The following is a 13,476-nucleotide window of genomic DNA, read 5'->3' as shown; positions in this document are numbered from 1 at the left end:
GCATAAGCTCCTCTCAGTGAACTATCATCACCACACGCAATGTCGTTGAATAAGCGAAGGGATGTTGAGAGCTTTCAATATTTGTTCGTGAAACGTGTTCCGAGAGTACATAAGCACGCGTTTTGGAATTACACAATGTGTAATACAGCTGCATGTTTATTAAACGGGTGATCTCTTCACGGGCAAGTAGTAAACGTTCGTATCAACTAAATGAACAGCAGCGTTTATTAGACAATTATAATCAAGGCGACGCGCGCAGTTTTTGGAAGACAATAGTTAGGAATGGTATTGCGAAAGACAGAAGTAATTTTGTTCCCTGGGAGGTTGAATCCGACGGTAATATATTTTTTGATAAAACCACGATTTTGAATAAGTGGTAAAGCGATTATTTGTCGTTATTTGTAGAAAGCTCTTCGTTGGATTTTGATGATAATCATTTGAGTTCGATTCAAAATGAGATCGCGAACAACAGGTCTACAAATGACCGGATACTTGATACTAATGACCTGTATCTTCAAATTACACGTGCGGAAGTCGAGCGAGCTATTGCACGTGCAAAACGTGGAAAGGCAGTCTGCCTTGACCTTCGCCCAGTTGAGGCGCTTAAAAACAGCACTTGTACCGATATTCTTTTCAGGCTTTTTACTTTTTGCTTCGAAAACAATACATGTCAAGAAACCTGGGGCACTAGTGTTACTAACCCGATTTAAAAAAATGATACGCAAACGAATGATATCTGGTCGTTCACACATTGCTAGTTTCGACCCTTTCGTCTTTTTGTACTGATATCGAAATTTGGAAAGTAGTTTACAAATGGTCCATTTGGAAATATCTAAGTCATGCTCTGTAAGGAGAATTTGTTTTAGATTTCGTGTTAAAATAAATTCATTTTCTCGTGTTAACCGCCGAATCACGTCGCTGACAACTTTCTTATCAAAGGAATCTAACTTTAATTTCCTATCCTGTTTTGAGAATGCCCCCTAAGGGATGTGCAGGGGAGCATATGTTTTTACGAGAGTTCAAAATCTTAACTACGGTTTGTTTGGGAAGCTGTAGCGCATGAGTTGTTCTTTTCATGTACTTTGAAATGTCAAAGAAGGGCGAACGTCTTTCACTTTCAGTCTTAAAGTATTCAAATATTTTAACATCATGGCGCCCAACGCTAACACCGTATTCGTGCGTGCGTGATTCCCATGCACCCTTTCGAGTTGAGGTCATTGGTTCAACTGTGTCATATGGCCCTGTGTCGCAGGGGTAGCATTATGCAGATGGCTGTTACAATGAATGCTCGTTCCATCCGTGACGAACAGGTCTGGTTGTTGGGGAAATATAGTGATAGCTAAGTAGACAGATTTTTTATTCATGCACCGATTGTCGTTAAATGTAATATCCAGTTACGTATGACTGTTTATTAACTGGTGGTATGTCATTTTCAGTTTTTGATAAACTGTATGATAATCTTATTCAGCCTATACATTTGTACGTTTCGGCTATCAGGGGCCTCAAGCAATTCAGCTGTATTAATTCTGTTCAAAACAGAGCTGCTCGTTTCTTCCTTGCGGTTAATAACAAAACTCCAAATCTATCAGTCCGTAGCGAATTAGGATGAACAAGCCCACTTACAAAACAGCATATTGAAATATTTCGTTTTTGGCGGCGCATTCAAGCGGTCGATTCCAATAGACTTCTTTGTTGGATTAGTAAATGGTCTACAAAATTCCGTAAATCCTGGATAAACAATGTTTTGGATTTGCTTAATAGTTTAGATCTAACTGTCTCTGACGGTCTGCATTTAACCCAATGTGATTTTACCCGTCTAAATATAAGTTATTAGCGTTAGATGAGCATAATTGGTATTCAGAATTGTGGAATGATAGATGTTTACAAAATGGAAATAAGCTTCGTACTTATCGACCGTTCAAACACTCGCTGTCAGCTGAACCCTATGTTACATGTATTATGGACAGGTCTCATCGTAGTATCCTAAGCAAGTTACGCTGCGGCACATTATCCTACAAGTTGAATTTGGTAGATTTGCTAAAGCTTTCACGCCTTTACAGGACAGAATTTGTAAATTATGTAATAATAAAGCTGTAGAAGATGAGATGCATTTTCTCATTAACTGTCCATTTTATTCTGACTTAAGATATGATTTATAGTCGAGAACTATAAAGTCTGATCCTATATTTATTTCATTCCCTCCTGTGGACCAGACAGCGTTCTTAATTAACTGTAACACATATATAAAACCTCTTGCTGCACTTATTTCAAAAATGTTTGCACGTAGGCAACATTTCCTTACTTAACGGCCTTTTATGGCCTGATGTTGTTTGTATTTTTGCAAGTTTTTTTATGTCTAATGTGTATGCATACAACATGTGACTTACAAATAAAATATATATGACTATGCATATCCGATAACACTGGCCCAGACTTCAGACATACACATATTATTTGGTGTCATGTGACACCAGATGTTGTTATCAACCAATACAACCATGTAAACAACCATAGAAATGTGAAACATCAATACTAAAAATAACCAATTTCGATTTTCTAACGAAACAAATTCGATTTGGAGTATACGTTGACAATAGCGGTAAAAATATATTGATGGATCACTGAAAATTAGTTTGCCAAAATAAGCTGTTGCCTCAGATGAATAGATGAAGTTATGCCGAAACAGTAAGCTCTTAGAACTCTTGTTTGCCAGCTGGGACCATGTCATTGTACCGTGTATGGAATTTATGTACATGTTGAAAACATTGACAGAGAGTATTATTATCTTGAACGGTTTCTGCAAACGAAGTAGACATTTGGGATTCCATTTATGCACATAAAGATGTTTAATTTATCAAAATATGCCTGTTTTTGTTTGAAGGGAACATGTTCTTCACCAACTTTGCTGCAGGCTTCAATGCAGGGTTGGAGTACACAAAAACTATTCAGAGACAATCAGGTCAATTAATTAATCAGTGCTGCTACCAGTGCAAATAAAGAATGTTTATTATAACATGTTAATGTCATTGTGTGTATATTCTACACATAAATAAAGTACAAGTTTACTTTTCTATAGTTTTATATACATAAAGTACAAGATTACTTTTCTACTTTTCTTGGATCACTCAATTCTAATACTTAGGTAACATAGGGTAGACCAGTCAGTGCCTTCCACCATGACCTATGTTGTTTTAAGGTGTGTGACAAACGGGACGCAAAACTAATGGGAGGATACCGACTACACTGGCCTAGTCTGACCCAAGCGGGATTCTCTCTACTGGTCAGTTCTCCATGCGATACTCACAGCGTTGTGTCTCCCAGACCCAAGAGAATAAATATGAAAATGACTCCAACTCAATTCAAGAATGATTTGGCAAGTCTCAGTTTTCAGTTTTTCAGTAAACATTTCTCCAAGTCTGGAGAGCGTTTAATAATCCGCCGCCCAAACTGATTTCTGTAGGTGATATAAATTAGAAGCGGACAATGTACGCCCATCACCTTTTTTAGGTATTTACCCTATACACCATTCAATATTTCTTCATTAAACTTTATACACATTAGACATGCACTGGACTGGCACCTTTGGCTATTAAGGGAGTTTTCAGGGATTTTTTTCACATTGCGTTTCCAGGTCTATGAGGGTAGGGACGATCGTTTCTGGAGCATACTTCATACACTGTTTACCAAAGGCAAATTACCATGTTGAGTAATGTCTAGAATCGCTTAAGTCTTTGATTGGCATTTTGGAAGTTGGAAGAACATGACGTAGTCCTGAAACTTCGTTATCAAAGTACTTTATAAAAGTTTTGTTTTCACTGAAACACGCAATTGCCTTTACTTAGAAGACGTTAATCCCCATTGCTATTCCTCATCACCAGTGTAGTGTACTTTACTGTCAGTCAGCCTAGTGTCGGCCCGGGAGCGACAAATTTATATTTAGGAGGAAAAACTCCCCGAGGCGTTCCCGGGACGGGGAAGGGCTCAGACAGGGGTGCAGGAGTACCGCCCATCATTCGTGCTTAAATCCGCAATACACATGTACATTTGGTGTGTTCTACCGAAACACGGTTAGGGTCTTAACACACGAAATAAAGCGCATACCATCATGGTACGCCAATAATCTCCGGAGAGGGCTACACAAAATTCAATTCTAAAATTCCAACAGACAGTATGTGTACCAAATTCACCCGCATGAGTTCCAAAGAAGAACAGATCAACCTGACTTGCTGAGGCAGAAGGCGACCTCCCTTACACATAAAACAACAACACCAAGTGAGGTGGTCTCTGTCTTAGACAAGCTTCACTGTCCGGTCACTGTCGGATCTCTGTCGGATCGCATTCGGGAGAATCGGGACGCTGTCGGGACAGATTCGGTCGTTTTTTACCATGCGGAAGATACAAATCGGATCAGATTCGGATTGAGGACGGGAGAATCGCGACGAATTCGGCTGGAAACGGCTGAAGCGGAACGCTTCCTGAACAGTATATGATTATTTGTGAACTTCCCGCCACGAATCACAGGATCTTGATCAGACTTTAGACAAATTTTAATCGGGAATGGTCCTATCTTGGAAGACAGTGAAAATCCTGAATGTGTGACTGAGCCCTTAGGCAAGGTACTCCGGGGAACCAACACCACCAAAGTCAAAGTCAAAGACGTTTATTGTATCAAAGGCCATCGGCCCATATACCAGTTCAGATAAATACGGTGGGTGAGAATTTACAGATTGGGAGATACAACAAAAATTATATAAATATAACATTCATTTAACAATCGGTGATAATCATGGGGACTTTCTAGGGTAAGATAATTAAAATTCTGAATTTCCACTCAACATGTTATTTCGTAGTTCCATCCCATGTTTTACAAATAAATACAGTTTTAACATTACGTCGGCATCATTCGATGACAAAATAGAAACAAACGCTATTCTACTCGTCTTAGATAAGAAACATACTGGTATATATTTAGTACGTAGTTCTGCATAATAAGGACATTCAAAGGTAAAATGTATTTCGTCTTCTATAGCAGAGTTACAGAATGGACAAATTCTTTGTATTCTTTCAAGTGATATATTCCGTCCATAATTAATCATAAGTTTTGACACGCCAAGTCTGTATTTTATATATACATTTCTTTGGTCACTATTTGTTAAAACTGATAGATATTTTGCTGGCTCTAATAAAGTCTTAAATGTTCTGTACAAATCATAACGTGAACTGTTTTCCAAGTTGCATTGCCACCCTTGATAGAACATATTTATTGCTATTTTACGAAAATCATTTAGAAATAAATGTTGATCACCAACAGATTGGTTAAGCCATATATACCCATACCCATGTGAGAATAATAGTGTCCTAATATGCGATACCCATGTAACCTTACCGATACTATCTAAATGAAAGAGCATGTTATAAGCTTTTTTCGGAAGCCGATGTTCTGGCATACGGATGATATTAAACCAATATTTTAAACACTTTATTTGCGAATTAATCTAAAGTGGATATCTTCAACATTCTCCATAAATCATATTATTTGGTGTTGCTATTCCAACGCGAAGAAACATTTTACATGCCAGTAGGTGAATTCTTTCTAAACATTCATATCTTCGGTAACCCCACACTTCAGATCCATACAATAGAATTGGCTGTATTTCACTGCAAACACGAAAACGTCGTTTTCTTCCGTATATGGTCATTGGACGGAAAAACGACGTTATTTTGACGCTTTCAAACCATCGTTTTCCGTCCAAATAACGTCGTTATTTGACATCGGAATTTACTGGGAGAGAACGATATCATCAAGCTCCTCCCTTTCTTGATTGGCATTGTCAGTCAAGCAACAGCGTCTACCGGTATTCCTACTTCTCAGATTTCATTGGTCAGTTCTCGCGTGTTAGATAAGAGGCCCGAGTTTGACGCTGTACTCGAAAATGCGCTTAGAGGAAGTACTGAAATCAATCGTTCTACGCATGCGGATTGCTTAATGCCTTGTCCAAATTTTCCGTTCTGTGCATGCGCGATTTCGCGTATTGTTTCCACTATATGTCACCACTATTTGACAGTGATTCATAAACACGGTCTCGTGCTGAATTCGGAATCGTACAATGTCGCTTTAATTTATGGCACGTACTTGATCAGCAAGTATTCCCCATTAACAAATACAAGGATAACGGTAATAATTTTAGTCAAAATAATTAGGAAAGCGTAAGGCTCAGGAACGACTGAGTATAGGAAAAGGATTTATACTTTCGAAAGTTATATAATCGTCAAATACGCAAAAGAATATCAACCGGCTTTTAAAACTTATTTTTGTAGAAGGTGATCTTGGTGTTTATTGCCAGATAGTATATGCATATACATTTTCCCGATATTGCTTATTTTAATGTTTATTAACAGTTTTAAGGTTCGTCCGCCTAATTGACGGGATTCCACTTTCTCATTTGTACATGGCACTTAAACAGTGTTCTGTTACTGTAAACAAATTAGTTTCAAATTCCAAACTGGTGATATCTATTCAGACTAATGCTTAGTCTCTAAAACTGTATAGTTTTGAAAGAAACAAGTAACTCCATTTAAATTGAAGAGGAGCCCCAGTAATATGGGAGATTCCGAGATGAACCTACTCTATGGATATCTACGCTGCCACCCAAACCGACCCAAACGGGACCCGATAGCTTATTGTATGCTATATAGTCACATGGAAGTGCACTAGAATCATACATTGTATTCCGGACGATTGTGTTCTTTCATCTACTTTTAAATGTTGCCTTTTCACTAATCTGGACGAACTACTCATTGTTCTATTTATGTCATCCTGTTATATATATATATATATATATATATATTTATATCAGATATACATTAACGCATGTTACCATTCTAAAGTCATACTCTCATATAACCTTATATTGTTCATAGTATCAAAGTTTATTCAACAACATCAAGATCAGCAATTTAAACTACTGAACACCCAAACACAAGGCTGTTATCAAGCGCTGGTGCAGACGTGATGCATCGTAAAAAACTGTATCGTGATGTCTTCAGAAATACAATTTCCTGCAACATTTATACTACGAGATAGTAAGCCTAACGCTTACTCACCGGCGGAACGTAGACAATATCGCTAATATAGATATCGCGTATTTGAATGTTAATCCTAAAGACAACACTCATTATTTTTGCAGTGACGATGTAACACTTATAAACGTTTATTGGTGACTTTCATCAGTTTTGCTATTAATTTTAATAACTTTGTTTTCACATATACAAGTAGCAATACCCGACTAGCCTGTCATACATACTTATGTGGCAGTTTTCAATCTTGTATTGACTTACTCTGGTGTTCCTGAGGGGAGGTTATTGGCTTGGGTGTTATACCCCGTTTTTCTGGTAATCCTATTATTACTTCATTTTTATCTAATGACACCCTGTTCTCTGGATCACGGTTCCGTGACTATCCATAACAATTAAGATGAACATTCAGATCAAGTACATGAATGAGTTTGTTTTGACGCCACAGTCAATCAAAGACCAATGCTGTGCGGTTTGATTACACACTTCTACCAGGTCGAACATCGTGGATCTTTTTCTACCTAAAGAGAATCATAGTTCATAATGCTAATCCATCTATTGCCTACGAAAACCGTCCCGCTCAAGATGACCTTACTTGTTGTTAAATCCATCATTCTATCCCCCCGTTCTCAGTCCCCCCCCCCCCCCCCCCCCCCCCCCCCCCCGACACACACGCGCACGCACGCACGCACGCCCGAACACACACACACACACACACACACACACACACGGACCTAAATAACCTGGACAGGAAATACTGCTGATAGCCTCTGGTCAACACCGCCGCGAGCGCTACCACAGAATGTTCGTCCAACTCTGCAGGGGGCATTCTCAGTAGCTTCAAATGCGCTGAAATGTGCGTGTCAAGGACAGCTGTTGTCCGATGCTGAAGAACCGTGTTCACAACTGACCGACTTGGTATTTTTTTTGCACTGACGGAAACTGGATATACTGACACACAGCTGTTATAGATATTTAAATAACCCCTGATCAAATAGATGCCCTTCGTTAATCTCTGTGTGGAGTACCGTATATACGAGATGCAATGGGTTATTCATGGCATAGACTAACATTTAGTCTCTGAAATCTTATTTTACTCAATATCCTTCTTGACTAAAAATAAAAACAATTCCCTATGCTGATTTCAGAGCTAGCTTGAGCTGGCTAGACTTGCTTTTGTATGCATTTCTAGATTATTATTTTTTCATAAAATAAATATATTCCACGGTCATGGTGCAGGACTATTCATGGCATATCACAGGCTTTTACGGATTGTGAACCGGCCTCGCGATATCTAATCCGCTGTCCTCGCATAGATATTAACATATCTTCGAGATCTGTCTGAATGAATGGCGTGACAACATTCAAGAAATACGTTAACGGTTATGTGAAATATTAGAATGATTCCACCACAGAAGCCAAATCTTAAAGTTGTTTGATTCTTCGGTAGCATTTTCACTAAATGTTGTTCACGAAAGGTTCCTGAATACAATAATCGAGATTACGCTATCCGCATGGATGACCTATTTCTGCATAGATATATCTAGATCGGTGACGCTAAGCCGGGGACCCGTACCCAGATCCGGACATACCAGTGGAACACTCACTCACTCACTCACTCACTCACTCACAATCTATCAATCTATCAATCAAACAATCAATCAAAATGGAAATCGAGTGACGGATGCTTGACTCATTGTAAGTCTTTGTACGCCATTGTATCGTTGCTAGTGGTACCAGTTACCAGTTTGGGCAAGACGAAGCATTGACGAAGCAAAGAGTTTAATCAGACGTCTCCTTGAGGGAGACTGGTATCACACCTGTGATCCCTGGCGATAAGAAATATGACATTGCATACCAGGCCAGCAGTTAGACGTATCAACGTATAATCGTAAATTCTCCTCGGCGTAATATATATCTTGCACGTGTACGTAAAGAGGATGTGTTTGGTAACTTGAGTAGGAAGCACAAGTGCACGAAGGGATGGTATTTCAGATGACAAATGAAAGAAGACTTTATTGACTGGTGGCCGTGTCGCACACACGAATTTTTAATAAATGTGTCCTCGAGAGTCAGTAAGAAACTAGAAATAACTGCCTTTGTTCTGTAAATCTCACTAAGTTTCAACTTTCAGCTCTTCCTTTGTGGAATGAGGTTTCACAGTTGTAAAATGATCTCTGTTATCTGTCTGTACCATCAACTTAACTGCCCTCACCCCCTGCAGCTTTCCCGTCCCATATTACCAAGCAGGTGACCCACAAGGAGGAATACGGCCCTCCCTCAGTCCAGACTCATGAGTTATACTGTGCCTACCGCAATAAGTTGTGAATACGTAGCCTTGCTGTGGCCAATAATTTTGTAACAATTTGGCAAACTTTAATATGTAAACAGCACATATAATTCAGTTTTATTTAATCTTAACATATCAGTTGAATCCCACTTGACCTTTGAAGATCCGGTTAAGAATAGATTTACAGCAACCCATGCTTGCCGTCATAGGCGACTATGCTTGTCGTAAAAGGCGACTAACGGGATCGGGTGGTCAGGCTCGCTGACTTGGTTGATGCATGTCATTGTATCTCAATTGCGTGGATCGGTGGTCGTGATATCAATCACTTGATTGTCTGGTCCAGATTCGATTATTTACAGACAACCGTCATATAACTGGAATATTGCTACGTGCGGCGTTACACAAAGAACAACAAAAACGGAAAAACGGATCCAACTTATTTTGTGGATACCATAGCAATAAATCAAATCAATAGATCGTTTGAGCTAGCTAAATATAAAAAAACATAGTCGATAGTCATATTTCCCTCTGTTGGTCCCACGTGAAATGTTCTTCATGAATACTGTAAATCATGAATTTAACGCAATAATAAGTCAGCACATAAATGCGAGTATAGAGGAACCCTGGCCTCAAATGCGTCATGACATTTATGAGAGTAGCCTTGCAAAAATCACTGTAGCCTCACAATTTAATAATGTAGTATTGGCTGATAGATGTTCGACCGAATAATAGCATTTGTTCAATCAACTGTTCATCTAATTTCCATTAATGTATGTTACATTGATAATATGTTCATGGGTTTCTTCTCTGAACGTATAGTGTTAAGGACTACTTCAGTTGAGGATAAGTAACATGAATAATGATGATATTATTTTGATATTATTGTCATTATTGTTCCTTCAGATCATTAAAAAGAGTTATTATGTTTCACATTAAACATAGAGAAAGAGGTATGGATATTGTGGAGATTATTTTTATTTACATAATATTTAAAGATATTATGTTTTGTTTATGGTCTAATGCCGCTCTCGGGAACTTAAGGATATTACAACATACATTTAGGTTCAGTTGTATTATTAAATTTGTTTTATTTTGCAAATGTTACAGAGACCTGATAAAGCAATATAAAAATGTACAGTCGCTATTCTTAAAAGTAAACATATGTTAGATTTATCAACCGGAAATATTGCACACCAAAGGATAATTATATATCATGACACTATTCTATTCTAAGTCAACTATATTTGTGTTTGCTATTGCTACATGATTGGTTATGACACGGATACGTCATGATAAAGCAATGATAAATTGACATTTGATATAAGACAGCTACGCGATAAATCGCAAAGAACAAAGAAGAAGGAAGCGATATATATTTAACGATAAAACCTTGTTCTATCATGACGTCATTTATGGAGATTCGAACATGCACTCGCAACTTGAGGACGTCGTAACTTTGATGTTATTTGTGAGAGGGAAGTGTCCAGTGAGTTGTTCCCAATAGATGTAGCTGGGGAAGGTAGATAAATGCAATGCCCGAACAATCGCATCAGAAAGTGAGAGCGAAATGTTAATCGGTATTGGGAGAAAAGGTGCAGACGAGAAAATTGTGAGAATATGCGGGAAAGACCAAATTCAAACCCTCCTGTTCATAAAATGGATTTATCTGGCATTGCCGCGGTCGTACGTAATGTTGATATCTTTTATAAGAAATAAACGAGTCGTGGTCGTTGTTTATCGTACAATAAACAACTCCCACTCGCGGTTTGTTTCTTAATTACATGACCATATACCCTGACATTATATCACAGTTGATTATATCAGTTGACAAAAACGACATAAGCCGTTCCATCATCACAAGAAATCCTTGCCAAAGGTAGCGCCAACTGCACGATTCCGACAACACCAGGAGCATGCATGTTTCATTATTCACCTTATAAAATGATGACACTGGGTGATCACAAAAAGGCGAGCTCATCCCGATCCACAAGTGGCACCCGCTACAAACACATGCAAAGGCAAGCCAATTGTTCACCCGAAAAGGCACGGAAACACACGGTACAAGTCAAAATAGAGAATTGCATCAGTCATCAGTTTGGTCATTGATACGTCAAACCTGGAAATGCCAGCTACACGTTCAACACAAAGACCAAGCCAGGACCCGAATCCTTTAAACCCGCCCAAACAACCCCCTGAGCACGAAGCTTGCCAAAATCAAAAGTTCTGTTAATTACATACATTTTCTCTTAACCTAAAGTAATCTATACTAGTTCTGAAGTAAATCGTATTTACCCGCATGAATCGCCTTATGACATTTATTCCCGATAAACAGAGCATGCACACTTTCTGATCATGACAGTAATGTGGGGTAAGTCACGCACCAAACCTATACTCTCGATATACATGTTGCTCTTACTTAAAACACTATTGGGCTAACAAGATACGTATATTAGAGTGCCATGCTTTTCTGATGTGCTATCATTCTAATTCGAAATAATGACATAAATAGTTACCACTCACCCTTCAATATTTTTCAAGGTCGGGTTAATCACAAACATATTCGAATATATACCACATCTATACTTACATGTACTTATCTTTATACTTTAAAAAATTAGGTGTGTCTGTCATACAGACCCCGAAACAAATATGTCCAATACAGCCCAAAATTTGGCAAAATGAAGAAAGTCTCTTGGCTCCTTTTTGTTATATTTTATAACTATTGTTTAACAACTTTTTTTTTTCTGTAAAATATGTTCATTTCAGAGATTAGATGTTATTCTAGCATCAGGTCTGTGGTACGTATACTCCATCAGCGTTGACATAAAAGCGATTTTTACATATATAAATACATACAGAGGAAATGCTTAGCATTTATCGTTTAAGAAAGAATGTGGGACTTGCTTAATACATATATGTATGTGGACATATATGTATGAACATTTGGATGAATATACCTCCTTATAGATAGTGATCGTAGATGATTGTAGAACGTGCACGAAGAAAATGGAATAATTATGTGTGTAATCGGGTTAATACCACGTTTAGCAATAATCAGCCATGTTGCGATATTGGTTTCCAACATACAAGAAGGACCATGAAATTATGACTTGAATTTGGACCTGGCTTTCTGGTGTGATGTAACACCCCATAATCTAATGTAGAAAAAGAGCTAAAAGCACGAATAAAGATCACGAGAGGAAACTTATGTATACATCTGGGCATATATTTGCGTAGTGTTACTACATTAATTCATCAGTATATATGTATTTTGCGCAAACGATATTGTAGATCGACGCTTACATGCGCATATAACCTATTCACCAGTGCTGTAAGATTTAATTCATTTGTCTTTTGATACATATAGATAGGAACATGGAGAGTCTGTCTGAAGAAATATAGACATGCATGGGATCTTTTGGATAGTTGTACTTCACGGTTAGACAAACGCTTAGTCTGAAAATACATTGTTTTGGTTAAAACGAGAAACTATATTTCAATTCAAAAGGAGCCCAAGTGAGATGGAAATTTCAGCCTGAACCCGTTGAACATCTAGGCTTTGTTTCATTTGGGGCTATAGCATTGCAGTAAGGCCTGGGCGGAAGGGAAAATAATATGGTTCAGGGACTGTGAGACAAACTACTTCACGGTCTGTATCGCCGTCGTGATCTTTAGAGCTAGGAAATTAGAGCCATCTGAGACAGCCACTCGACACCTGTTTGCACCCATCAGATACCAGTCACTACTGTCACTACTCCTCTCTCCAAACGAAAAAAACCCCGAAAAATGTCGGAAGTGTATATTTTTAATCCTTCTAATTTACTATTTAGATACATGATTTAACCTAAAAGTAATTATATAGATATATGTGATGCTGGTACCGTTTTGTTGCCATTGTGTAGCTATTGTGGAGTTATTATGAATATCAAATACATGTCTTGAAATATAGACTTGTAAAAGAGTTCATCAAAGAACCATATGCAGACATTTAATTGGCGTGTATGGATATATTATCCATTTACTTATACACACCTATTATGGACATATACATAATTTCATTGTAACTTATTATTAAAAACATTACCCGTGAAGATCCGGGTTAGAAAAGGCCG

The sequence above is a fragment of the Haliotis rufescens genome, unplaced genomic scaffold, assembly GCF_023055435.1.
Source record: "Haliotis rufescens isolate VD_foot unplaced genomic scaffold, xgHalRufe1.0.p SCAF_14, whole genome shotgun sequence".
Classification (NCBI taxonomy): domain Eukaryota; kingdom Metazoa; phylum Mollusca; class Gastropoda; order Lepetellida; family Haliotidae; genus Haliotis; species Haliotis rufescens.
Note: the sequence above shows the minus strand (reverse complement) of the source record.